At 42.4% G+C, this 27,368-nt stretch overlaps 1 pseudogene; it reads left to right on the forward strand.

Annotated features, from left to right (window-relative positions):
• LOC127647503 (gastrula zinc finger protein XlCGF58.1-like) overlaps positions 1 to 27,368 on the forward strand; it is a 172,934-nt pseudogene that overhangs the window by 107,857 nt on the left and 37,709 nt on the right.

Below are 27,368 nucleotides of genomic sequence, written 5' to 3' on the forward strand. Positions count from 1 at the left end.
ATTGTGACACACATTCAATGTTGATAAAGTATTTTAAATAGTTTACACCGCTACTTACGCATTGAGACGATCAGAAATTTCCTGCCAACCTTTCTCTCTTGCTTTATTTATTGCCGCTGTATTGCCTTTTTTGGTGATGACATCTTTAAATTCTTCATATGTTTCCAATAGCAAACGCTGTTCTGTTGCCGTGAACATCGCTGCTCTATCTTTTCCTTTTGTTGCCATGGTAGCCCACAGTAAATCGATTGACCCATGCTCGACTTTTCAGGACTTTTAAACAATGGCGTGCACGCGCAATTATCTAGACTATTTAAACCTGACTCAAATTAGTACGATCACATGATCCTCAACTTACTGTTATGGAACCAATTTAAGCGCGGATGTTTAGCTCGGCTCATTCAAGCCAGGTTTTGGACTTTAATCCCCGCTTTTCTAAGCGGCTTTTATGGAACAGCCCCCTGGTTTGCTTGTTGCCCAGAAAAGAACTGCTGTCTATGGGTGATTTGCACAAATTGTGTCAAATATGCTCAAAAAGTGCTGTTTGTGGGGTTGGAATACCCCGTTTCCCACAGATTATTGGAGAGTGGGGCGCCTTTAAATTTCCACCAGATTGTTGCACCAGGAAAAAGGATTTTAAATAGATTATGATAATTCATGGGTCACCATCATTGTTATCACTTCTACTCAAATAGACACAACTGATCCACAGCAGTTATTTGATTACTTTTTGCACTAAGAAACTACATAAACTGATTGTAAACAATTTTTATTTTAAATTTCCAAAGTGCTGTCGCTGTGACCGATATGATGTCAGATATGATCGAACAATGGTATTGTGACGTAAGTAGGAGGAGGCAGATGAGGAGTGCGGATCTAAACGCTGGTTTTTATTGAGCAAAAGAGAAAACAAGACAGACAGGAACAAAGGAAACATCCACGATGGGAAAAAGAAACCAAAACATGAAAACATCTAGGGTACACGAACTGGGTGAACACGGCAAGACTTCTACTTCCAGACATCTACAAACAACCATCGACTAGGAATGGAGGAATAGCAGGGTTTAAATACACAGACACGATAATGACAAAATGACATGCAGGTGAGAACAATAAGAAAGTGCTGGCAGTGATGAGGGCCGGGAATCATGGGAATTGTAGTTTGTGACAGGGGACACAAGAAACACGGGGCAGACAACCAGGAATCCTAACAGGTATTATCTGATCAAGATCACCGTGATATAGCAGGAGGTACAGATCCCATCTTCACCACCACAGAACATGGACTACTGTTTGTGAAATGGCAAGTGAATAAAAATAATATAATTTTATCAGTATGATGCCTTTGCATTTATTTTGAATGCAGTAGGCCTAGCTTATATTGTTCTAACGAAAACAGCTGTTATGTTTTGATATGGAATATGATCAGACTAAAGAATATTATTATTTATTGTATGTGGGTTAATAATTTAAGCAATAAAGACAAATATTGCATGTCTAGTGGTAGATTTATTTTTATATATCACTGTGGAAAGAACGAGACAGGGGGCTGTGATGCCTTTTTATGTCTGTGCAGTCCTCTCCAATCAAATCAACATGTGACACAAACTTTGTTAACATAAACTTCTTCAGCTTCACAACACTATCAATTTCAACATAAACTCTTCAGCTTCACAATAAACATTTAATACAACACGCCAGTCCCTGGTGACGTGTGTCGTTCACTCTCTCTTGCGGTCGTGTGGCCGTTTATATGCCACTCTCCCCATGCTCACTGGAATTAGAGACAGATGTTAGACATAATTTAGCTCAGATATAAGCACCCTTACCGCTTTCTCTCTCTCCGGACGGATGCTTGACCACGCCCCCACTGCCACAATCACATTTCTTAGGCTTTAGAAGTGTGTTACACATGAGGATGTGTAATCATCAACCTTTCATGTCCGACATAATCATACAGGAACCAAGTTTAAACTTGTTTTGCTGATATTTCAGAAAAGATCCCACATAATTTCTTCACTGTAGACCATAGGATAAACCATTTATAATAAATTAATATTAAAAGGCAATATTACATTCTATAAAGCATAAAAGATTATCAAAACTTCAGCGCTGCCTATTTCCACCATTGAAATCTGCTGCTCGAAAGAACCCAGATGCACGGTTTCCTGTGGTGTGACGTCAGAGTAATGTAATCTATTAGTTACCTGTCTCTGCCCATGTGTCTGGAGTGCAGTTACCTTCCAGTGTGCTGCTGCGCTTATCCTTCTGCCTACACATTCTTCAACTGAGGATTCCTCACGGATCTGTTCCCTATTACCACGACGCATACATGCCCACGAACACAGTCACCGCCTTCCTTCTGCAGTCGGTGCCGGGCTCCCCACCCTTCGCCAGCCTGATGTGTTCTAATTTATTGCCAATAAATCATGTGAACTGTTCCTCTGCTCTTGGGTCTCTTGCTTTCTGACAATTTTAGGTAATATTGCAAAAGCATTCATGCCCCCATAAGGAAAATGCAATAACTATTGCAACACTGAAACATAAAAAGTATAATAGTAAAAGTTTTTATCGGATTTTGTACTTTTACTTCGTTACTGAAGTTTTCAAACTCCCATTTTCTCTGAATCTGGTGTCAAACCAAATCTGTTACAGGAAAGATCATGGTCAAGAAGAGATCTAAGTTTGATTGTAACTTGTTTTGCCTTTGCACAGCAGAATAGACCACTGAATATTACATTTTAGAGACTACTTTACGTCTTAATTTTTTCTTTTTAACATGCAAACATGGCCAAACTTTAGGAGACACAGTATCTTAATATGGAAATAAATACATTTTAAATATGTTTTTATTGTAATACTTTTACATATTTGCTCCAAATGCAAATAATTGTTGTGCCGTTATTATATCTAAAAGCAGAGGTTAGTCGATATACTAACTACACTCTAAAAAATGCAGGGTTAAAAATAACCATTGCTGGGTTATTTGGTAACCCAGTGCTGGGTAAATATTGGACAGAACACATGCTGGGTTATTTTTGACTCAGCTTGCTGGGTTATTTATTTTAACCATTGTGCTGGGTTGTTTCTTGACACAATGCTGGGTTAAAGTGACTACTTTTTAAAGGTTCTTTATTTTAGATAATCTACTACTAAAAATAGTAATAAGCAAGTTATGCTTCTTAAAAAAAAAAAAAAACATGAAACATTTACATGATTTAATTATTAAATGGCCAGCAAAAACTATAATGTTATTCTGAATCAGAAATTTAAAACTCTATTAAAAAATATGTTTTTGGATGACAAAATAATAGCAAATAGTTATTTTACAGAATATCAAATTAAATAAATACTATCAGTATTTTATTTAACATTTAATTTCTTTAGTCCAGCATAAAATTATTCAAACAATGTTTAATTACATTTTTGGAACATGGCAGTGCATTAATTATTAAGAATGTAAAAGTATTACTAAATTATAGCAAATCAATTCACAAAACACCAAATAAATAAATAAAAATAGATACATACATGGATATAAAATACCTGCATTAGTTAGTTTAATAAACAGTTTAGTCTTCAGCTGCATAAATGGAGGCACGCAAAAAGCAAATTGTTGAATTTTCGGGAACCAGGCAACTCATAAACTACCTGCTGCAAAAACACACAGGCAGGGGCACATTGTTTTGGAAAGTGGGTGTCAAAGCATAAAAAGGACTTGAAACCAACATCTACTGCCTTGAGGAGAATCTGCTCATCTAGGGCTTCCCCATTCACCACCACGAAAAACTGTCCACCAAATCCAAGTTCTAAGACAAATGGGAAGGGCTTCTCCTCCCTCTGTTTTAGTAGGTACTGCACCATGTTGATTTCAAACTAAATAAGAAAATAACATCAAATTTAAAGTGCATGTACTCCTTACCAACATTTTTTTACAGGTGTAGTGCAATCGAAGAACAGCTGTAATTTAAAGTAAATAAATAAGCATGCTCTAGTGTTGTTTTCACATGTTCTACTTACTGGTTGTACATCAATGAAAAAGGTTCTGGCTTCCTCAGTAGTTGGCTGGAAGGTTTTGTTGCCAATCTTGTACACTGATGGTGGAAGGATCTGAGGTAAATTTTAGTCGGAGGCCAAATTTGGAATGAGTGCTGCAATTGTGTTCTCATCCAATAACAAGAAACTGTCATCATCTGTCTGCTCATCTGGAAGATAACAAGCAAAAACAAACAAACAGTAAAAGCAGGCATGGATTAAGTTATATACAGTATATATTACTCTGACATGGGTTAAATGCTATAGCTGACACTGGCTATATTGGAGAAAATCACAATTATTTACCCCCCAAAAAACAAACAAACCTTTAGCGTAATTGAAAAAGATGTTTGTGAATGGTTACCTGCCAGTTGGTGAGTTTTTGTTTCACCAAAATGTCCATTGCTGTACAAAAACACAAGGAAACATCTGATTAGCAATATCTTGACTAGGTTAGCTAGCTACTGCTAACTAAACCTAGCTAGCACTGTTGTGTCTTGTTAGCTAGTTTTCTTTTTGTCTATTTCAGCTATCCTCAAAGACAAGAGGTTGTAATATCCCTAACAATTCAACATTGTAAGGGTTTTTATGTTTACTATTTTGTGTTTAAAAAAACATATTGCACCCCTTTTGTGATGATATGACGTGTATACTAGTCATTGGTTGTTAAACAGCAGGGTAGGGTTGCACCTGCTGTGCGTAAATTCTCAAGTAAGTTAGGACGTAAAGCTCACACTAAGGGCTAACTACTATTTAGTTTGTAACTAAGTCAGTGCTTAATTCGGTTGCACCACCTGTTCTTAAGGCAGAACTCAAGATGACGCAAGGGGGGAGGTCCCTGCCCTCAGGGAATTCCCTGAGGGGGATTTCCCTCTAGGCCAGACCCGTGATGAGGCCCTCAAACACGCATTTGCCCAAGTGAGAGTAATTGATGGTCAACAGCTCTGGCCTGACGTCACAATCACATACCCATATTTTTCAATTATCAAAGATAGGTTGTATCGAGTGATGCAGGATACTCAAACAAAAGAAAATACAACCCAGTTATTAGTCCCCAAGAGCCGTCGGGAAGTGATTTACTACGTGGCTCACCATAATCCAATGGCTGGCCATTTAGGTCAGGAAAGAACACTAAAAAACGTTTTGTTTTGGCCGGGCATTCACGGGAATGTTCGCAGGTGGTGAGCAGTGTGCCATGAATGTCAGTTGGTGAATCCACCGCCCACCCCAAAAGCACCACCGTGCCCTCTACTGTTATTCAAGGTACCCTTTGAAAGAGTTGGTATGGACCTCATCGGGCCATTAGAATGGACTGCACGCGGCCATCGCTTTGCATTAGTTCTGGTGGACTATGCAACATGATATCTGGAAGCAGCATCCTGCGCAACATCTCAGCATGTGTAGCGGAAGCACTCTTCGGAATAATCTCCTGAGTGGGGATTCCAAAAGAAATCCTCACTTATCAAGGCACTACATTTATGTCACAAACACTATGCGAACTGTACAAATTAATTGGTATTAAATCTATTTAACCCAGTGTTTACCACCGACAAACTGATGGGTTGGTGGAACGATTTAATAAAACCCCAACAAACATGATCCGTAAGTTCATACATGAGGATTCTAAGAATTGGGATAAGTGGCTCAAACCCTGTTATTTGCCATGCGAGAGGTCCCACAAGCCTCCACAGGGTTTTCCCCATTCGAGCTGCTGTATGGGCATCTGCCACGCAGTGTGCTCGATGTCATATGGGAAACTTGGGAGGAGGGACCTTCAAACATTAAAAACGAAATTCAGTAGATTCTTGATCTTAGAGCAAAACTCCATACTTTGGGTCAATTAACACGGGAATTTGCTCCAAGCTCAAGGACATCAAATCCGGCTGTTTGACGGGGGCACTCGACTACGGGATTTCACATCAGGAGATAAAGTGTTTGTATTAATACCCACATCAAGCTCTAAAATTTCACCAGGTGGCAAGGGCCCTTTGGGGTCATGTGGCAAGTTGGAGATCTCGATTATGAGGTTAAGTGAACGGATAGGGATTGAACATGTCAAGTTTACCATCTCAACCTCCTAAAATCATGGAGGGAGGCAGTCCCTGTGGCCTTGGCGACATAGTTCCCGAGAGGGCAGAGCTCAGGTCAGAGGTGATGCTCAAACCTAATCAGTTCATCCCTTGTGGAGACCACCTCACACCGTCATAGCTCACAGAGTTAGGCAAGTTGCAAGTGGAATTCACGGAAGTGTTCTCGCCTCTCCCGGCCGCACAAACCTCATTTAGCACCACATCGAGACCACCCCTTGGGTGGTGGTTTGTAGCCGCCCCTATCGCCTTCCTGAACACAAAAAAGGTAGTTCAGGAAGAATTAGAGGCAATGCTCGAGATGGGCTTAATAGAAGAGTCACACAGCGATTGGGCCAGCCTGGTGGTTGTGGTACCTAAGAGCGACGGGATGGTCCGATTCTGTATGGACTATCGAAAAGTGAATGTGGTGTCTAAATTTGATACTTACCCAATGCCCCGGAATGACAAACTGCTCAATTGGTTGTGCACGGCTCAATTTTATTCGACACTGGATTTAACAAAGGGTTATTGGCAGATCCCCTTAACTCAAATCTCTGGAAAAAAAAACATCTTCTTTTAGATGTGTTGTTAAGTTGGTCATTGATGGTTACCCCCAAGTTTCTGACTGTATTGGATGCCATTATAGTTGATAAACCAGCCGAATGGTGATGTTGTGGAAAAGCAGGGTTGGCTGAAAAGATGAGGAGCTCGGTTTTCGCTAGGTTGGGTTGAAGGTGGTGTTCCTTCATCCAGGCTGAGATGTTTGCAAGGCAGCCTGAGATCCGAACAGTCACCGTGTTGTCTTCAGGCTGAAAAGACAAGTAAAGCTGCATGTCATCGGCATAGCAGTGGTAAGAAAATCGGTGTGCCTGATTGATGGGTCTCAGTGATTTTGTGTAAATGGAAAAGTCAAAGACCAAGCCCTGAGGCTGATTTTGAGGAATTTGACAACCCAGGCTACATTGAAAGACATACTTTACAACTTGATCCAGCAGAGCACAGTTCCTGTGATGCCCAGAGTGGAGAGGGTGACTGGAGGATCTGATGGTTGACTGTATCAAAGGCTGCAAATAAGTTCAGCAGAATGAGGATGGATGATCTGGAGCAAGGATTCAGTGATAGACAACAGTGCAGTCTCAATGGAGTGTCCACTTTGAAACATGACTGATTGTTGTCTAGCAGCTTGTTCAGAAAGGCTGATTGAAAACCACACTTTCAAGTGTTTTGCCAAAAATGGGAGAAGAGAAACTGTGCAGGTTTTTTAAGCAGTTGTTAGAAAAATAAAACACACAGGACCAGGCGTCGATCTTGAGACGAAGATGTTTAAGTTTTTATTGCAGTTTCGCTGTAACAGTACATGAAGCTCTTCAGATCTGTCAGAGTCAATCAAAGAGTTATTTAAAGAAAAATGTAAATTTCAACATATTAACCAAAAAAATCAGGTTGAGAATAAACAAAAGTATTCTTTACTCTCTGAGTCAGCTTCAAAAGAAAAAAAAGTATATATACACAAAAATAAGAAATTATAGCTCCAAAATATAGTAATATATTACAAAAAAAAAACAAGTACAATAATAATCAATTAGAATATATATGTACTACATATATTCATACAGTATAGTAACAATATAGACAAAATGAAGCAAAAATGTAAATAATAATAATAATTTAAAAAAAGAAAAACACACCAAAAAAATTAAAATAAATAGTTTGCACCTTTGTGGACAATCACTGGCAACTAGTGGGAAAACCAAAAACAATTTTTCCGCTTTTTTTTTTTATGTACACTCTGTTTCTTAATTAGTTAGGAATGAGAGTGAGGACAAGAACAGCAAGGGTCAAATGCAGAGGGAGGGATACAAATAGGATTACTTATAGGAAAACTATTATTTCTTTAAGTACAAAAGGAAAGGCTGCCAAATCTTGTGAAATTGTTCAGATCTGCCAAGCATCGTAAATCTAATTTTTTCAACAGGTCATGCATCCAATGAAAATAACTGGGTGGGGAAGGATTTTTCCAGTTCATTAGTGTAAGCCTTTTAGCAATTATTAAGCAAAAAGCTAGAGCATTTGACTGTAAAGATGATAAGGACACCTTTGCTGGATTTAGACCAAATAGCTCAACTAAGGGACACGGTTCAACATCTAAAACAAAAACGTAATTGATTTGAAGATTGATGTCCAGAACGAGGTCAACGCCAGACAAAGCCAAAAAGAATGATAAAGAGTGGCCGGAGCTTGTCGACATCTGTCACAAGTAGGGTCAAGATTCGGGTGATGAGTGAGGAGCACAAATAGAAGAGGTATTTACACGACAAAGAGCCTGTGACCATTCCTGATCTGTAAAAGAGTGGTTAAGATCTGATTCCCAACTCTGCTTTATTTTAGACAGGGTTGAAGAGTCTGACAATGCAGTAAATGAAAAAATAGCTTTGTAAATATTGGAGACAGTACCTTTAGAGACTTTTATTTCCAAAAAAAAAGTCTGAAAAAGTTGCAAAAGTATTCTCATGGAAAAGAATATGTGAATATTTGCCGCCCAATACTAAAATAAGAAATAAGAAAGTGCGAATCCAACTAATATTTTGGGTTGCTAAAGAGATACTTTCTGGATTCTTACTGGGCCCCCATTACAAATAAATTCAGAAATCGCTCGATCTAGTGATTTAAAGGCTTTTGGTATAAATACCAGAATATTTTGAAATAGAAAAATAAATTTGGGTAGAATATTCATTTTTATGGCATTAATTCTAACTACAAGTGAAAGTGGGAGAGTTGTCCACCTAGCAAGATCCTGTTTTGTGTAAGTTATGCTTAAAGAGATCATGGGGAAGACAAATTTCTGGATGTGAGACATATAACACTACATCATCAGCATATAGGGAAATTTTCTGTTCTTTTCCTGCTCTAAAAATGCCATTTATAGGCAGAATATAAGAGTTTAACCCAGGACACGAATTTATCACAAAACCCAAATTTTTTCAAAGTATAAAATAAATAGTCCCACTCAACATGGTCGAAGGCCTTCTCCGCATCGAGAGAGACTAGGGCCTCTGGCATAGATGAGTCTGTCGGGGTGTAAATTATGTTCATATATCAAGACTCGCCCGCCATCTCCTCAGGTCGCTGCCCGCCACTCACATCCCAATCACATCTCAACATGGCAGCGGACACGCTGTCGCGGCTGCGGTCCAGCTGATTTGGGATCGGTTCGGCAAAGCACTAATAGACCTTTTTGCTTCCCAAGAGACCTCCCATTGCCCGCTCTGGTACTCCCTAACGGAGGCTTCCCTAGGGACTGACGTGCTGGCACACAGCTGGCCCTGGGGGCAACTCAGGTACGCATTCCCCCCAGTGAGCCTACTTGCACAGGTGCTGTGCAAGGTCGGGGAGGATGAGGAACAAGTTACTCTAGTGGCCCCCTACTGGCCCACACGGACTTGGTTTTAGGATCTCATGCTCCTCATGACAGCCCCTTCCTGGCGAATTCCCCTGAGGAAGCACCTTCTTTCTCAGGGACGGGGCACACTCTGGCATCCGCGCCCAGGGATACGGAAGATCTAAGTGGCCTACCACCTGCTGTCGTAGACACGATCAACCAAGCCAGAGTGCTTGTTATGCTTTCAAATCAAAAGTGAAGAAATTGCCTAATGGAAGGCCAATGGTCAGTTATCATAGTTTAATTGTTTTAATGGATGCTGATCTTGATTCTTAGTTCCTTATATTCATCTAAAGGTTTTCTTTATATTTATACTCTGTATGTTCAATTTGTTCTATTAATGTACACCTGTTGGATTTATCACATATATCTTTTAACGCTAGGGGGTTGCATAATAATATTAAAAGAAAAGCATTATTTCTAGACAATACAGCGCTGATTTCTGTTATATACAAGAAGCTCATTCGGTTAATGATGATGCCAAATTCTGGAAAGCTCAATGGGGTAATTCAATATGTTTTTCCCATGGTTCTGAATATTCAGTGGGGGGTAATAACACTTAAGAATAGGTTTAATGGTGAAGTTGTGCGATCATTATGTGATTCAGAAGGTCACTTTCTTTGTTTGCTACTCAATTATAATGATATGTTTATTATTACAGCTAACGTTTACGGGTACAATAGGAAGTCAGAAAATGACAATCTTTTGGGGATCATAAAGAATACATTTAAAAGTTGGTTAGACAAATATCCACATGCTTATATTATAACTGGAGGGGTTTTTAACATTGTTCAGGACTATGCCGTAGATAAATGGCCAACAGGTCGACCAAACTCTACAAATACTAATCTCAAAAACGTTATGGATAAATTTAATCTAATAGATATTTGGAGATCTAAATGTCCTAATAGTTTAGCCTTTACATGGAGAAACAAATCAGGCTCAAGTCTGTCTAGAACAGACTACTGGTTAATTTTTGAAAGTCTTGACAAAGATGGGGTAAATGTAGATATTTTACCTACTCCCTTAACAGATAAAAGAGCTATTTATATAAATGTGAAGCTGTTCCCCAAAAAACACATTGTGAAATCTTCATTTTGGAAATTTAATAATTCCCTTCTGCTGCATAAGAATCAGAATCAGAATCAGAATCAGCTTTATTGCTAAGTATGCTTACACATACAAGGAATTTGTCTAGGTGACAGGAGCTTCCAGTCAACAACAATACAAACAATACCAAAAAACAGCAGCAAGACATAGGTAATTAAAAACAAAAAAGAACACAAAATAAATAATTATACATATACGTACATACACTCACCTTCATACATACCCACATACACACACGTAGTGCAAATCGAATACAATCTGTTATATAAAGAACAAAAAACTGTATATTATGTACAGAGCAATGTAAGCAATGGCAGAAGTGGATATGTTGAATAATATAAATTAAAATTAAACTGTGTATTGCACATAATATTTGCTCAATGGGGCAGTTTAATTGTTCATTAGATGGATGGCCTGAGGGAAAAAATTGTTCCTGTGTCTGACCGTTCTGGTGTTCAGAGCTCTGAAGCGCCGGCCAGAAGGCAACAGTTCAAAAAGGTAGTGGGCTGGGTGGGTGGTGTCCAGAGTGATTTTACCAGCCTTTTTCCTCACTCTGGAAGTGTATAGTTCTTGAAGGGGGGGCAGGGGGCAACCAATAATCCTCTCAGCAGACCGAACTGTCCTTTGTAGTCTTCTGATGTCTGATTTCGTAGCTGCACCAAACCAGACAGTTATTGAAGTGCAGAGGACAGACTCAATGACTGCTGAGTAGAACTGTTTCAGCAGCACTGGTGGCAGGTTGAACTTCCTCAGCTGGCGAAGGAAGTACAACCTCTGCTGGGCCTTTTTCACAATGGAGTCGATGTGTATCTCCCACTTCAGGTCCTGTGAGATGGTAGTGCCCAGGAACCTGAATGACTCCACTGCTACCACAGTGCTGTTTAGAATGGTGAGGGGGGACAATGTTGGGGTGTTCCTCCTAAAGTCCACAATCATCTCCACTGTTTTGAGCGTGTTCAGCTCCAGGCTGTTATGATTGCACCAGTGAGCCAGCCGTTCAACCTCCTTTCTATATGCAGACTCATCATCATCTCGGATGACACCGATGACAGTGGTGTCGTCTGTAAACTTCAGGAGCCTGACAGAGGGGTCCTTGGTGGTGCAGTCATTGGTGTACAGGGAGAAGAGTAGTGGGGAGAGCACACATCCCTGGGGGGCACCAGTGCTGATGGTACAAGTGGTGAAAGTGAATTTTCCCTGCCTCACAAGCTGCTGCCTGTCCGTCAGAAAGCTGGTAATCCACTGACAGATAGAGGTGGGAACAGGGAGTTGGTTTAACTTAGTCCGGAGTATATCTGGTATGATTGTGTTGAAAGCCGAGCTGAAGTCCACAAAAAGGATCCTTACGTATGTCCCCGGTCTGTCCAGATGTTGCAGGATATGATGCAAACCCATGTTGACTGCATCATCCACAGACCTGTTTGCTCGCTAAGCAAATTGGTGGGGGTCCAGAAAGGGTCCAGTGATGTCCTTCAGGTGGGCCAAAACCAGTCTCTCAAATGACTTCATGACCACAGATGTCAGGGCGACAGATCTGTAGTCATTAAGTCCTGTGATTTTAAGGAGGTCCAAAAGAAATTTTAAGATTTGTTTTCTAGTTATTGGATTAAAGCCAAGATGGAAAATTCCTTTAGCAAAAATTGGGAACTTCTAAAGTTTGAAATTGGCAAATATATGAGAAAATATGGTTCCTTTATGGCCAAAATTAGAAGATCCATAATAACAAGAAAAACAATTTTTTTCTCAGTAACATCCAGATTCTCTCCAAGAAGATGAAAATTTAGAAATGGTCTAGTTAACGAGTAAATTAGATGATATATATAAGAAAAAAAGTAGAGGGTGCCTTTATTCGTTCAAGAAGAAGGTGGCTTGAGGAAGGGGAACAAAACTTGCATTCGTTTTTCAATTTAGAAAGGCAACATTTGGTTAGTAACAGAATTAATAAGTTAATTTGAGGTTAGGCAAGGCAAGGCAAGTTTATTTATATAGCACATTTCATACACAATGGTAATTCAAAGTGCTTTACATAGAAGAGATTAAAATAAGAATAAAAAAAAGTAAGAGTAATTGAAACAGTTTAGAATATAAAATAAAATAAAATACAGTACAAACAGTCGGACACACAGTGGCACAGTGCTCATTCAGTAAATGCACAGCTAAACAGATGTGTTTTGAGTCTGGATTTGATTGTGAATACTGTAGGAGCACGTCTGATCTCTTCTGGAAGCAGGTTCCAGCTGCGGCTGGCATAATAGCTAAAAGCAGATTCTCCTTGCTTAGAGTGAACCCTTGGTATTTCTAGCTGATGTGATCCTAATGATCTGAGTGATCTGTTGGGTTTATATTCAGTGAGCATATCTGCAATATATTGAGGTCCTGGCCCATTGAGTGATTTTTATACCAGTAATAATACTTAAAATCAATCCTAAATGTAACTGGGAGCCAGTGTAAAGACCTGACCTTATTAAAAAAACTTTTTATAAAGCCAGTTTGGTCTGGATGAATGATATCTTGGATAACAAATAAGGATTTTCACATCTACATTAAGAAGGGAAAATGGACGGTAAGACCCACAGTCTAGGATTTTTTTATTAGGTTTCAAAATCAGTGAAATTGATGCCTGACTCATGGAAGGAGGAATATCTCCATTATTTAGGGATTCTTCAAAAAATGAAAGTAGTAGTGGGGAAAGCTGAGAAGAAAACTTTTTAAAAAACTCTGTGGGAAAGACATCTGGACCCAGGGATTTTCCACTCTGCATCTGTGTAATAGCTTGCAGAATTTCTGTTAGACTGATGCAGACCACGGCAGTCTTAATGACAGAACTAGCAAAGTCCATCGCTGCCTGCAGAGTCTGGAATATATGATGCTGTCCTTGGAAATCAACGCGGATTCTGGCGGGATGCAACATTCCATAGGTGATGCCAGCGTTTTGAAGTGCAGTTTTCAAGTCTTTAAAATCAGTGTGGCTTCTCACCACCTCAGCAGACATGTCAGGGAAAATGCAAACACCGCACCATTGAACTCCAAAGAGCCCAGCTCATGACTTAGTTTCAGTATGAGTTCTCTTGTTTGGTAATGGTGGAGCCAGACCACCATGTGTTTAGGATATACATTTGTTGAGATTTTTGACCAACACGATGGGCCCGATCGATTTCCAGAGGTCTCTTAAAGATGTTGTCTCCAAACAGTTCAGTAAAGAATGAGGCCATAAAAGCAACCGGACTTTGGCCCTCCGATCTCTCTGTTATTCCAATGATCCTTAAGTTTTGCCTCCACGAACGGTTCTCCAAGTCGTTCAGCTTAAGCTTGATGCTAGTGTTTTCTGCTTTCAGTGTGTTACACAGCTTCTCCACCTCTGTCAAACGGCCATCTGAAGCGGATGGTGGATGGTGGTGTTATATCTTCCTCCGCTTGTACTGGAGCGGTAGCTTTAGAATTAGCTGTCTGCTCACTGCCCTTGTCAGTCAGCATTTCTACAATGTTTCGCCCTTGTTTTCCTGATTTTGGCATTCTTCTATGTGAATGTGTAATAAGATCAATTACTTGGTGTATATATGATCAAAAATAAATAACACTGCTGAAAAATTGTATGAATGTTCACGGAGCGACTTCCAACCACTTCTACTCACCACAAGGCTGAATTTGGCTAATATTTATGCACCTAACGCTGATGATCAGGGCTTTTTTTTAATGGATCTTGAAGGGATGTTGCAAGCCTCATAATATAATATTGGGAGGAGACTTTAATCTATCCATGGACTCAGTCCTTGATCATAGTGAAGCAAAAGTGTGTAAGCCCTCTAGAGCAACATTGACGCTTCACAGGATGTGTAAAAGCTTGGTCTTACAGATATTTGGAGACATTTGAACTAATCTGATAGGGACTATACATTCTTTTCATCAGTCCATATGATTTACTCTAGAATAGATTTATTTTTTTTAGATATATCTAAGTCCTTAATTTCATCTGTTGTTGGCTGCTCAATTGGAAACATCTTAGTCCCAGATCACACTATGGTGAGTTTAGAGATGTTGCATACGGAGAAAAGGAAATCATATAGTTGCTGCTTAACCTCTTCCCAATCCTGTAAAATTAGCCTAAAACGCCTAATCAAGGCATACCCAAAGTAAATTTAAAGCTGTTCTTGAACCGTTTGGAGTACATGTATGGTTTTGGTCACATTTGGACACTCTGAAGTTTTTTCCCCAGTAGTCAGAATTACTGTAAGTGCTAATGATTTTGAGTAATAGAAGTTTGAACACAATGAAATAGAAGTTTGTATTTCCGCCTGAAATTTTTTTTTGCATACAGATGCCTGCAGATGACTATAACTTGTAGCTATTAGCTTGAGAACACAATGGGATCACAGCATGAAGCCTTACCTAGTCCAAGTTCAAATGTTATAACAATACCATAAAAAATGAATATTTTACACATGTTTTTCTAAGGGTACACCCAGGCGTTTTACAAAAGTGCCTTTTGGATACTCCAAAAGGACCCTTTGGTAACCTAGGACAAAAAGGCTACTACTTTTGAACGCTTCAACGTACAGTCATAATTTTGGGCTCTAATGAAAGATGACACTTAGAGCTATCATATTCCATATCCAGATCCACTATTAGTTTTGCTGACACAGAGTAACTGATGCATAAACACATTAGAGTGCCTTTTCCCTTCTTGAAACTAAATGTTGTGCATATAAAAGAGTCAAAACTAGTGCTATGGTGGACAATTTGTTTATATAAAAAATACACAACAAACTATTTACATGAATTTTTACACAAAGTATTTACAAACCATTATAAAATTGTACATGTTTCTAGCAACATGCCAGTCATTGTAGCAGTCACATTTGGGTACAAAGCACAAAGGCACATCACAGGAAGAGTACTTCACTGGTGTCTTTGCATGACACTGCCTGCACTTCAGACGACCAGCGGTGCAAGATTTGGTGATGTGCAACGGCCTGTGATGTGCTCTTCGTGGAGCAGGAGATACGGGTCTGGCTGTGGAGTGAGACCCCAACTCTGCCAGCTCCTCAGCAAGGTTCTCTCTGAAAGCCCTCCTCTCTTGATGAGGTGCTGTCCTGCTGCTCCACTTTATGTGGCCCGCATCCGGCTCCCAATCGCTATCTGATTCAGTGAGAATAAATAAATGTAATTTACAAAGCTAGACACAACTTTTCCATCTTTTCTGTATTCTATATATATATATATATATATATATATATATATATATATATATATATATAGTTTTTCTTTTCGACTGTGTAAATATGTATTATTGTATGTATATTTACTGTAAATACTGTATACTTTGCCAATGTACTATGGAACAAATAGATGGGCCTACACCTCCCCCCATGAATTCAGCATTGTAACAAATAGATGGGCCTACCCCTCCCACACCTCCCCGCATTGTAACAAATAGACTCTCAAACACAACATATATTCTTATTTTCAACTTATATTTATTGATTTATTTATATATATATATTTCGTGTCCATTTATATATATATATATAAATACATATTTACAGTAAATATACAAAACATCTATATAGCATGTCAATAAATCTGAAACAAACAATGAACTAAAACCTCACACACGCACAAACAAATACAAAAAACACGCACAAACGGTTCAAACACTCAATGAACTCACACACGCACAAACAAATACAAAAAACACGCACAAACGGTTCAAACACTCACTGAGGAAACACACGACAAAGGGTAATTACAAAATGTGTATTCATTATTCAAACTAAAGCTTATTTATGCGGAATATACAGTATATATGTTATAAAACACAAGAAAACACTTACTTGTCCAGAGCAATGTCTCATCTCTCCATAAACATTTCCTCTGCCTCCGAATTATCCGTATTGTTTTCAGAAATTTAATCTCCAAACTCATCATTTCCACAGTAAATGCCTTCTTATATCACATCCTGGGGTGAAATTCCTGTTTTTCGCGTCCGTTTCACCATATTTAAATCGCCAAATGTGTAAACAGTTCCAAAACAGCTCTCCAATATTTTTACGCACAGACGCACAAAAAACTGGGTAATGGCAAGGCAATTTTGCGCACACACATTACAGAACCGTGCTCTAATCTTCCCACTAAAGCTGCATATCACTGTTTTCAGAATTTCATTGGCTATACGATGCGTCAGTCATTTCCACTCTTCGATGTAATTGGTTTGATCAGTAAACAAAGGAAAGTGGGTATGCCCTTACATTCGACACAGACTGTGGTTGGGTAATGAAGGCTTTGGACAGGACATGGAAGCTCCTATTGGGTCAAATGAGGTGTCAATCGAAAGGTCAGAGTGCGTGCTTCCATTTTGATACCGGATATAGGAAATGTTTACATCTGAACTGAAGTTATTACCGATAATATGTGAAAGTTTAGGTACAGCTGCCAGGTGCTTTGAAATGATGCAACAAGAGTCTGTGGATATTTATTGATGTAATAATGTGATTTGGACTAAACATTTTACTTGATTTGATCATTTGGACATTTGACAATGAAACAACACCATTTTTGTCGGGAAGTTATGGATCAGTGGAATACTATGATGCTTCATAGGTGAGTTGCCTAAATTTTGTTATTGGTTGTTTATATGTTGGTGGTCTGACAAAGATATCGATTGTACCTGCTGTTGTGATTGTATCTTAAAATGGTTTATATCAATAGAAAATCAAGAAATTTAGCTTTCCAAAGATATGTGGCATGTGTACCAATGTAACACACAGCAGTTTTGTTTATCGCATACTTTTATTTTGTACATTTAAGGGCCCGTCCGCGGGCTGTGAATTCTATCATGTTAATGTATCCCTTTTGCAAAATTCCAATTCCAACAAATGTTAAAGGCTGAAATTAATGTTTATATGGAGACCAACTGGTCCTCCATATTCTCTGTGGGCGTGGCTTGGGAGGCACTTAAGGTGGTACCTAGGTGTCGGATCATACAGTATGCCTCATTCATCAAATATTCCAAAGCACGAGAACTCGCGGAGATGGAAGGGAATATTAAAAGTGCAGAGGCAGAGCCGAAGTGCTGAATGTCATCTGATGGCCTCAGGGAATTGACCCATTTGAAATACAGATATAATACTATTTCATATAGTGGCATACTATTTTATTGCAGAAAGTGGAGTTTTGGCTATTCAGGGCAAGACAGTTGTCACGAACCCCACTCCTCTGCCCCATCCCCGCTTCGTCGCACACACACTCACTCCCTCGACCTCACTCCCTCGCTCTGCCCCCTCGAGCTTTTCACGCTCTTTTTGCTCGCTCGAGCCCTCACGCCCACTTTGCGCCTGCTCGATCACATGCTCGTAGGTTCTCTCCCTTCCTCGAGTTTCTCACGCGCTTCCAATCCTCCTGCACATTAGTTTCACCTGCACTCGTCTCATCACCTTTCATTGTTTACACCTGCACCTTCCCCTATATATATCACCACCCTTTCGCTGCACGGGTGTTGGTTATTGTATTTAGATTCCCGTGTCTTTACCCCCCGCTAGTCTCGTCTAGTTTTGACCCCCCTTTGATTCGTTACCCCTTAGCTTGCCAGCTCTCTTGTTCCCCTAGCTCCCCTGTTTAGGCCTTACGATACTTTGATTCCCCGGCTTTTGACCCTACGCTTCCCTCGACGACGATTCTCCCTCTGGATTTGCCCTTTGTACTTTTGCCTGCTTTGCTTTTATTTAATAAAGCAGTTTTTTCCTGACATTGTGACAGCAGGTATGCGCTATTTCTGATTTGTTTCACCCTATTTTACCTGTGTCTGCCCCTGAGCCCGTTTATGCCTCCAGTGCATTTCTGAGCGCCGTGCACTCTCCACCCCCGGAGAGGTTTTATGGCTCTTCGGACGCTGACCAAGGGTTTTTTATGCGAGGCAGCGGTTGTGTAACTCATAACCTCGCCCTCGACATTATGGAGCCAGCGGCCCGACTCGTGGGGTTGCATCAGGGGAGTCAACCCTTGGAGGTTTATGTTGTAGATTTTTGTGCCCTGGCCAACCAGGTGAATTTTAATGAGGTGGCTCTGAAAACCATTTTTCAACATGGACTGAATGAGCCAGCCTCATCATTCATGCCTGGTGGTCACTGCTCCCTTAACCTGGCTCAGTTTATTGACCTCGCCCTACTGTACGCTGGTTCCTCGTTTACTGTAGGGGAGGCAGACACTGAACCAGCATTCCCTACCACGGCCCCCGTCTTGAAGCCTACCACGGCCCCCGTCTTGAAGCCTGACACGGCCCCCGTCTTGAAGCCAGACACGGCCCCCGTCTTGAAGCCAGACATGGCCCCCATCTTGAAGCCAGGCACGGCCCCCGTCTTGAAGCCAGACACGGCCCGAGGCCTGTCACGGCCCCAGCCTCGAAGCCTGGCACGACCAGCGAGTCAACGCCCATGCCTGCCACGGCCAACGAGCCAGCGCCCACGAGCCAGCGCCCATGCCCGCCACTGCCAACGAGCCAGCGCCCATGCCCGCCACGGGCAACGAGCCAGCGCCCATGTCCGCCACGGTCAGCGAGCCAGCACCTGTAGCCTCGACCGCCCCAGAGCCAGCGCCTGTAGCCTCGACCGTCCCCATGGCCACGTCCCCTGTTGGCCGAAGACGTAAGAGAAGGAAGAGGGCCCCTTCTCCCCAGTCTCGTCTTGTGCTCAAGACCGCAGAGGTTTCCACAGTTCTACCGACCTCTGCTCCGCCCCAGAGTCTTCTATGGCTCTGCTGGGTTCTGCTCTGCCCCCAGAGTCTTCTACGGCTCTGCTGGGTTCTGCTCTGCCCCCAGAGTCTTCCACGGCTCTGCTGGGTTCTGCTCCGCCCCCAGAGTCTTCCACGGCTCTGCCGGGTTCTGCTCCGCCCCCAGAGTCTTCCACGGCTCTGTATGCCCAAAAAGCATACAACAGTCATGCTTTTGAGTCGGGGGACAAAGCAGAGAAGCTTTTTGCAAGATATATAAAGCAAAGAGAGTCTTTTTCTACCATTACCTCAGTGAAATCTGCTGGTGGTGAAATATTTACCTCTTGATATTAATAATGCTTTTAAACAATTCTATCTTGATCTCTATAGTTCCACTTCTTCATTTACTGATGAAGATATTAGAAACTTTGTGGAATCATTAGAACTCCCTGAACTGACGAATGAGCAAAAATATTCTCTTGATTCTGGTATAACATTGGAGGAGCTTGGTGAGGTAATTAAGGCCTTGCCAACAGGCAAGGCTCCGGGGCCAGATGGCTTTGCAGCTGATTTTTTTTTAGATCTTATGAGAATTGGCTGCACATTTGCTAGAATTTTATACGGAATCATTAAAGAATGCATGTCTTCCGCCAACCGTGACACAAGCCCGGATCAATCTGATTCGTAAAAAGGACAAAACATCCAATTTCCCTGATCCAGCTAGACATTAAAATATTGTCAAAACCTTTGGCTAACCGATTAAGTAAATTTATGACATCTCTTATACATATAGATCAGGTGGAATTTATTCAGGGCTGTAGCTCTTCTGATAGCATTAGTCGTTTCATTAATATCATGTGGTCAGTGGCGAATGATCAGACTCTTGTTGTTGCCATCTCACTTGACACGAAAAGTTGTTTGATATGGTATAATTTTGGAAATGTATGGCTTTGGGAGTCAATTTATTGGATGGATTAAGTTGCTTTATAGACTGGATTAATTTCAGATTACTTACTCTGGATAGGAGAACCCTGCAGGGTTGCCCTCTTTCCCCATTATTGTTCTGTCTTGCCCTGGAACCATTAGCAGATGCGATAAGAAAGGAGGATGATTTTCCAGGGGTGATGGGGGTGAGGTGTGGCGCATAAGCTTCTGCTTTATGCAGATTATATTTTACTATTCGTCTCCAAACATTCTAGATCTATGCCTTGCCTCCACAGAATTATTAATTCCTTTTCTAAACCCTCAGGATACAGAGTTAATTGGTCTAAATCTGAAGCTTTGGCTCTAACAGCGTACTGCCCAATAACGGCTTTTCAGCCAGGTGCCTTTCAGTGGACCAAACAGGGCATTAAGTATTTGGGTATTTTATTCAGAGCAAATTGTAATTTAGTTGGGAGTTAATTTTGACCCTTTAATAAAAAGGTTTGAGCGATGTGGGCAGGTTGGCTTCATTACATTTGTCGATGAGAATGTTAATCTTATTAAAATGAATTGTATTCCAAAATTCAACTACCTGCTACAGTCTCTCGCTATTGATGTCCCCTCTCTTATTTCAAGCAATTTGAGAGCATAGTGAATTCCTTAATTTGGAATGGTAAAAGTACCAGATGACATTTCTGTAAGCTGTATAGGCCGATTGACAAAGGTGGGCTAGGTCTACCCAAGGTATTTTTTATTATTATGCTTTCGATCTCAGACATTTGGCTCATTAGTCACTTCAACCTGAGAGAGCTCCTCCCTTATTTTGTATTGAACAGGAAGTTATTGCCCCTATTTCGCCATTATAAAGCCTTTCTTTCAAACTAACCGGAGAAGTTAAATTACACCCAGTTATCTCACATTTGCAATCAGTATGGACAAAAGTGTCCAGAGTGTTCAATACTGACATTCATTTAAATGTTGCTTCAAACATATGGCTGAACCAAAAATTATGTATTAAGAAGTCCCCTTTTTGCTGGTTAGAGTTGATTGTGAGGGGGGTTCCTACACTCTGTGATCTATATGAGAGCAGAGTGTTGAAATCCTTTGAAAATGTGAAATTCCCAGATCTAAGTTCTTTAGGTATTTAAAGTTGCGCCACCTGCCCTGTACTATTTTTAGGAGTAGTACACACCCCCATAAGCGGCAGACACTCTGGCAGAGGTGATTACTGCTGAAACTACTACGGATTGGAAGGGGAAATAAGGGGGATTAATTGTTGATTCTATGTATATATGTTTTGTTTTTCTGTGTTCAATATGTGAATCAATAAAAAATTGTGAATCAGAAAAAATTATTGCAACTTTTTCTGAACCTACACTTTCTGAGCCTCAAGCCAAGTCAAGTCAAGTCAATTTTATTTGTATAGCGCCTTTCACAACACACATCGTTTCCAAGCAGCTTTACAGAAGATCAGGTATTAACAGACGATAAAACTGTAATGTCTATAATGTCGATGAATCATCATTGTGTAATTAGATAAAATACGATTGTTAATCGTGTTTAAAAATAAGTAATTCAATAATAATTGTATTTATAACCCCAGTGAGCAAGCTGAAGGTGACTGTGGCAAGAAACACAAAACTCCATAAGATGTTGATTTATGGAGAAAAATAAACTTGGGAGAAACCAGACTCACCTGTGGCGGCCAGTTCCCCTCTGGCTAACATCATGAATATAATGTAGATATTATATATTTCAATATATTTATATTTCATGTCATGGTTTCAAATTATTAAACTAAGTAAATTAAGGGTCAGTGTTTAAACATAGATTTTGTTTGAACTGTAAGATTAATGACTAATGTCTTTGAAGTCCATCCTGGATTAACTGCAGAAGTTTACATACAGTATATGCAATTGTCTTTGTTAATTGGCTGATGAAGGCTTTTGTTGGCAATTGATAGCCTATGTATTCCATTATAAGAGTGTAGTCCATCAATAGACGGATGCTGGCAGAGATCAGTGAGGTGCATCGCAGTTCAACCTGGCCAGTAATTTCAGTGAGGTTTGGTGTGGTCCATCCTAAATCCAAGATTCAGACAATGGCATATGAAGTATCCCATGTTTTATGGTTGGAGTTGGCATCAGTTTATCCTCTGAAGTCCATCATAATAGACTGAAGTGATGTTTGGTTGGCACCGGCTGCATTTAGTCATCATCACACAGCGACACGTAGCAGGAATGGAGCTTGATCCAGCCGGTTCTGGTGACCTCAGGATAGGAGTCCCGAGGTTGAGACAGGGAAACAAATAAAATAATATAAGCATAGATGCCATTCAATTTATTGCAGAGTTATACATCATGATCAATGTTTCTGGTTCTGGCAGACTAAACTAAAGCAGCCTAATTGTGGGTTGGAGGATAAATTAGGTGTATGCCTGGCTAAATAGATGAGTCTTTAGTCTAGACTTAAACCGAGGGAGTGTGTCTGCATCTCAAACTGTGTTTGGGAGACTATTCTATAGTTTAGGAGCCAATTATGAAAAGGATATACCTCCTTTTGTGAATTTTGATATTCTAGGATCTATTAACAGGCCAGAATTTGGCGATCGTAATGAACGTGATAGAATATAGCGTGGTAGGTCACTTAAGTACTGCGGAGCTAGACCATTCAAATCTTTGTACGTAGTTAACAGAATTTTTAAATTTATATGAAATTTAACAGGTAGCCAATGTAACAATGATAAAATGGGGCTAGTATGATCATATTTCTTGGTTCTTGTTAGCACTCTGGCTGCTGCATTTTGAACAAATTTAAGTTTATCAATCTTCCTGGACATCCTCCCAGTATGCATTACAATAATCTTGTCTTGAGGTCCTGAACGCATGAATTAGTTTTTCGGCATCAGCAACCAAGAGCATGTGCCGTAATTTAGCAATATTTCTTAGGTGGAAGAATGCTGTTCTACAAACATTGGTAATTTGATTTTCAAAGGACAGAATGGTATCAAATTGTAACCCGCACAAGAAGAGACAGTCACAATGATGAATACAAAACAGCTTTATTAAACACAAAGCGTGCAAAGTACAAAAAAGGGCAAATCCAGTGAAGAGGCGTCAAAGGGGAGCATGATGTCGGAGCCGGGGAATCAGAATAGAAGGAAGGGGCAAATCCGGGAGAGAGTGGTCAACGAGAGCGGGAGGTCGAGCCGGGAAAACAGTTAACAACTATGGCGTAGAACAAGACGGGACTAGCGGGATCAACGACAGGGGAACAAGGGGAGCTGGCAAGCTAAGGGGTAAACAAGAGGAGTTCAAAACTAAGCGAGACTAGCGGGGGGCAAGGACACGGGAAACTAAATACAATAACCAACAAGCGGGAGATGAATGTGCTGTGATATTTATAGAGATGAGTGCAGGTGTAAACAATGACAGGTGATAGGGACGAGTGCAGGTGTATACAATGAACAGGAGTGCAGATGACGCGAGTGCAGGTGTACATAATGTTCTGGCGATAGAAGTGGGCATGTGAGCCCGAGGGGGGGAGATAGTGTACGAGCATGTAAGCTCGTAGGAGTAAAACGAGCGTGCAAGCTCGAGCGAGCAAAAAAAGCGTAGAAGCTCGAGGGGGCGGAGCGAGGAGCGGAAGCGAGCACGCCATGGAGTGCGTGTGTGTGCTCGGTGAAGCCGAGCGTGCGCGTGAGCTGGACGAAGGGGAGCGCGTGTGCGGGCTCGAGGAAGCGGGGATGGGGCAGAGGAGCGGGGTTCGTGACAGTACTCCCCCCTCTATAACGGACAGCTCCTGACGGCCGCGCTCGGTTGTGTGGAGCACGACCTCTGGGAAGTGGTGCTGGACGATCCCCACAAACAAAAAACAACCCTGAACGGACAACCCACAAAACACACAAACAAAATTGAGGGCAGTCCCTGGGGTCAATGGGCAGTTTCAAGGCAAGGTCAGGGGGAACATAGCGGACAGGCGGGTGGTTGGGAGATCTAGGGGGCATCCAAAGGGCAGAGACTGGGTCAGGGGGTCTGGAAGGCGACTGGAGGACAGGGACTGGGTCCGGGGGTCTGGAAGGTGACCACCGGACAGGAATAGGGTCCGGAGGCCAGGGAAGAGGCCACAGGACAGGAAGGGGGTCAGGAAGTCCGGGCTGAGCCGTGAAAGGCGGTGCCGTCAGAGGCGGCACTGTAGGCGGCTCTGGAGGTGGGGTTCTGGAAGGCTCTGGAGGTGGAGCCGAAGGAGGCTTTAGGGGCGAAGGCCTGGAAGGCTCTGGAGGTGGAGCCGAAGGAGGCTTTAGGAGCGAAGGCCTGGAAGGCTCAGGAGGTGGAGCCAATGACAGTGGCGCCGTGGGAGGCTCTAGCGAGGTAGGCCTGGAAGGCTCTGGAGGTGGAGCCAAGGGAGGTGGCGCCGTGGGAGGTCCCCGAGGCGACGACCTGGCAGGCTCTGTAGTCTCGGGGGGGTAGAGCCGTAGGAGGCCCGAGAGGCGGAGCCGTAGGAGGCTCGAGAGGCGGAGCCATAGAAAGCTCTGGAGTCTTTGGGAGCAGAGCCGTGAGAGGCTCGGGAGGTGGAGCCGTGGGAGGCTCTGGAGGGGGAGTCGTAGGAGGCCCGAGAGGCGGAGCCGTAGGAGGCTCTAGTGGCAGAGTCCTGGAAGGCTCGAGAGGCTTGGGGGGCGGAGCCCTGAGAGGCTCGAGAGGAGGAGGAGCCCTGAGAGGCGTGACAGGGGGAGGAGCCCTGAGAGACTCGAGAGGCGAAGCCGTGAGAGGCTTGAGGGGTGGAGCCATGAAAGACTCGAGGGACGGAGCCCTGAGAGGCTCGAGGGGAGGAGGAGCCCTGAAAGACTCGAGAGGGGGAGCCCTGAGAGGCTCGAGGGGAGGAGGAGCCCTGAAAGACTCGAGGGACGGAGCCCTGAGAGGCTTGAGAGGAGGAGGAGCCCTGAAAGACTCGAGAGGCGAAGCCATGAGAGGCTTGAGGGGTGGAGCCCTGAAAGACTCGAGAGGAGAAGCCATGAGAGGCTTGAGGGGTGGAGCCCTGAAAGACTCGAGAGGAGAAGCCCTGAGAGGCTTGAGGGGTGGAGCCATGAGAGGCTCGAGGGACGGAGCCCTGAGAGGCTCGAGGGGAGGAGGAGCCCTGAAAGACTCGAGAGGGGAAGCCCTGGGAGGCTTGAGAGGGGGAGGAGCCCTGAAAGACTCCAGAGGAGAAGCCCTGAGAGGCTTGGAAGGAGGGGGAGCCCTGAAAGACTCGAGAGGAGAAGCCCTGAGAGACTCGAGAGGAGAAGCCCTGAGAGGCTTGGAAGGAGGGGGAGCCCTGAAAGATTCGAGAGGAGGAGCCCTGGGAGGCTTGAGAGGCGGAGCCCGGGGGGGCTCGAGGGGTAGAGCTCTGGGAGGCTCGAGCAACGGAGCCCTGGGAGGCTCAAGAGGAGGAGCCCTGGGAGGCTCGAGAGACTTGAAAGGCAGAGCCCTGGGGGGCTTGGGAGGTAGAGCTCTGGGAGGCTCGAGAGGAGGAGCCCTGGGAGGCTCGAGAGGAGGAGCCCTGGGAGGCTTGGGAGGAGGAGCCTTGGGAGGCTCGTGAGGCGGAGGCCGCGAGGGCTCTGAGGGGCGAGCAGAGGCTGGCAGAGTCGTGGAAGACTCTGAGGGCGAAGCAGAACCCGGCAGAGCCGTGGAAGGCTCTGAGGGCGGAGCAGAACCCGGCAGAGCCGTGGAAGACTCTGAGGGCGAAGCAGAACCCGGCAGAGCCGTGGAAGACTCTGAGGGCGGAGCAGAACCCGGCAGAGCCGTGGAAGACTCTGAGGGCGGAGCAGAGGTCGGCAGAGCTGTGGAAGACTCTGAGGGAACCTCTGCGGTCTTGAGCACAAGACGAGACTGGGGAGAAGGGGCCCTCTTCCTTCTCTTACGTCTTCGGCCAACAGGGACGTGGCCATGGGGACGGTCGAGGCTACAGGCGCTGGCTCTGGGGCGGTCGAGGCTACAGGCGCTGGCTCGCTGACCGTGGCAGACATGGGCGCTGGCTCGCCGGCCGTGGCAGGCATAGGCGCTGGCTCGTTGGCCGTGGCAGGCACGGGCGCTGGCTCGTTGGCCGTGGCGGGCATGGGCGCTGGCTCGTTGGCTGTGGCGGGCATGGGCGCTGGCTAGTTGGCCGTGGCGGGCATGGGCGCAGGATCAAGTTGTGGCTTCTTAACACTAGAAGCACCGAGCATGCAGTCATTTGACCATTGTGCATTAAGAAAAAATTTATCTTTGCACTCGATCAAATTCCAGGGCCCTACTTTCTTGACTTTTCCTAGATATTTGAGTTTTATCACCCAGTGTGCTTACATTTTCAAAATCGCACCAGGAAAAGCTAGTTTAAAGGAATTTCTTCTAATTCTGTGAATTGACGGCCGCCTTGCGTCCACGTCATGTTTATTTGTGCCGCTCAAGGCTGCAATTCTCTTTTCTTATTATATATATATATATATATATATATATATATATATATATATATATATATATATATATACATGTAAAGTGTATTATTTTATAACTAAATACAATATATATACATTGAAAATATAGACAGTAGGCCTATATTGTATATATATTCATACATTTTTGTACAATAAATGCAGATGTCGAGTTTTTCACTTTCCTTGTGCCGTACTTCAGTTACAACAATAAATGGTAAAACATAGATACTATAAAATATAGGCTACTATAGGTCTACTGTCTATATTTTTGATTGATAAATATTGTATTTAGCTATAAGATAATACACTTTACAGGTAAAGCAGTCAAACATAAATACATTTGTGAAAAACATTTGTAAAATCTTTCTTTTCTGTACATGTGCGTGTAATCTGTCATTACCTTGACTGTAATTAATAATCAATTAATAATAAAACAGTAATTAAAAATAATGAAAACATAATTATTTTAATAATAAAATAAAATGAACAGATTTCGTTTATTAAATGTTATGTTTATTAAAAAAAAAGTTGGCACATAAATGCATATAGGCTAGTGCATTTATATATATACACCGAACAGGACTTGAACCACAGACTCCAGCGTGAGAGACGGATGCACTAACCACAAGGCTAGAGGATACAA

Source organism: Xyrauchen texanus, chromosome 8 (assembly GCF_025860055.1).
Source record: "Xyrauchen texanus isolate HMW12.3.18 chromosome 8, RBS_HiC_50CHRs, whole genome shotgun sequence".
Classification (NCBI taxonomy): domain Eukaryota; kingdom Metazoa; phylum Chordata; class Actinopteri; order Cypriniformes; family Catostomidae; genus Xyrauchen; species Xyrauchen texanus.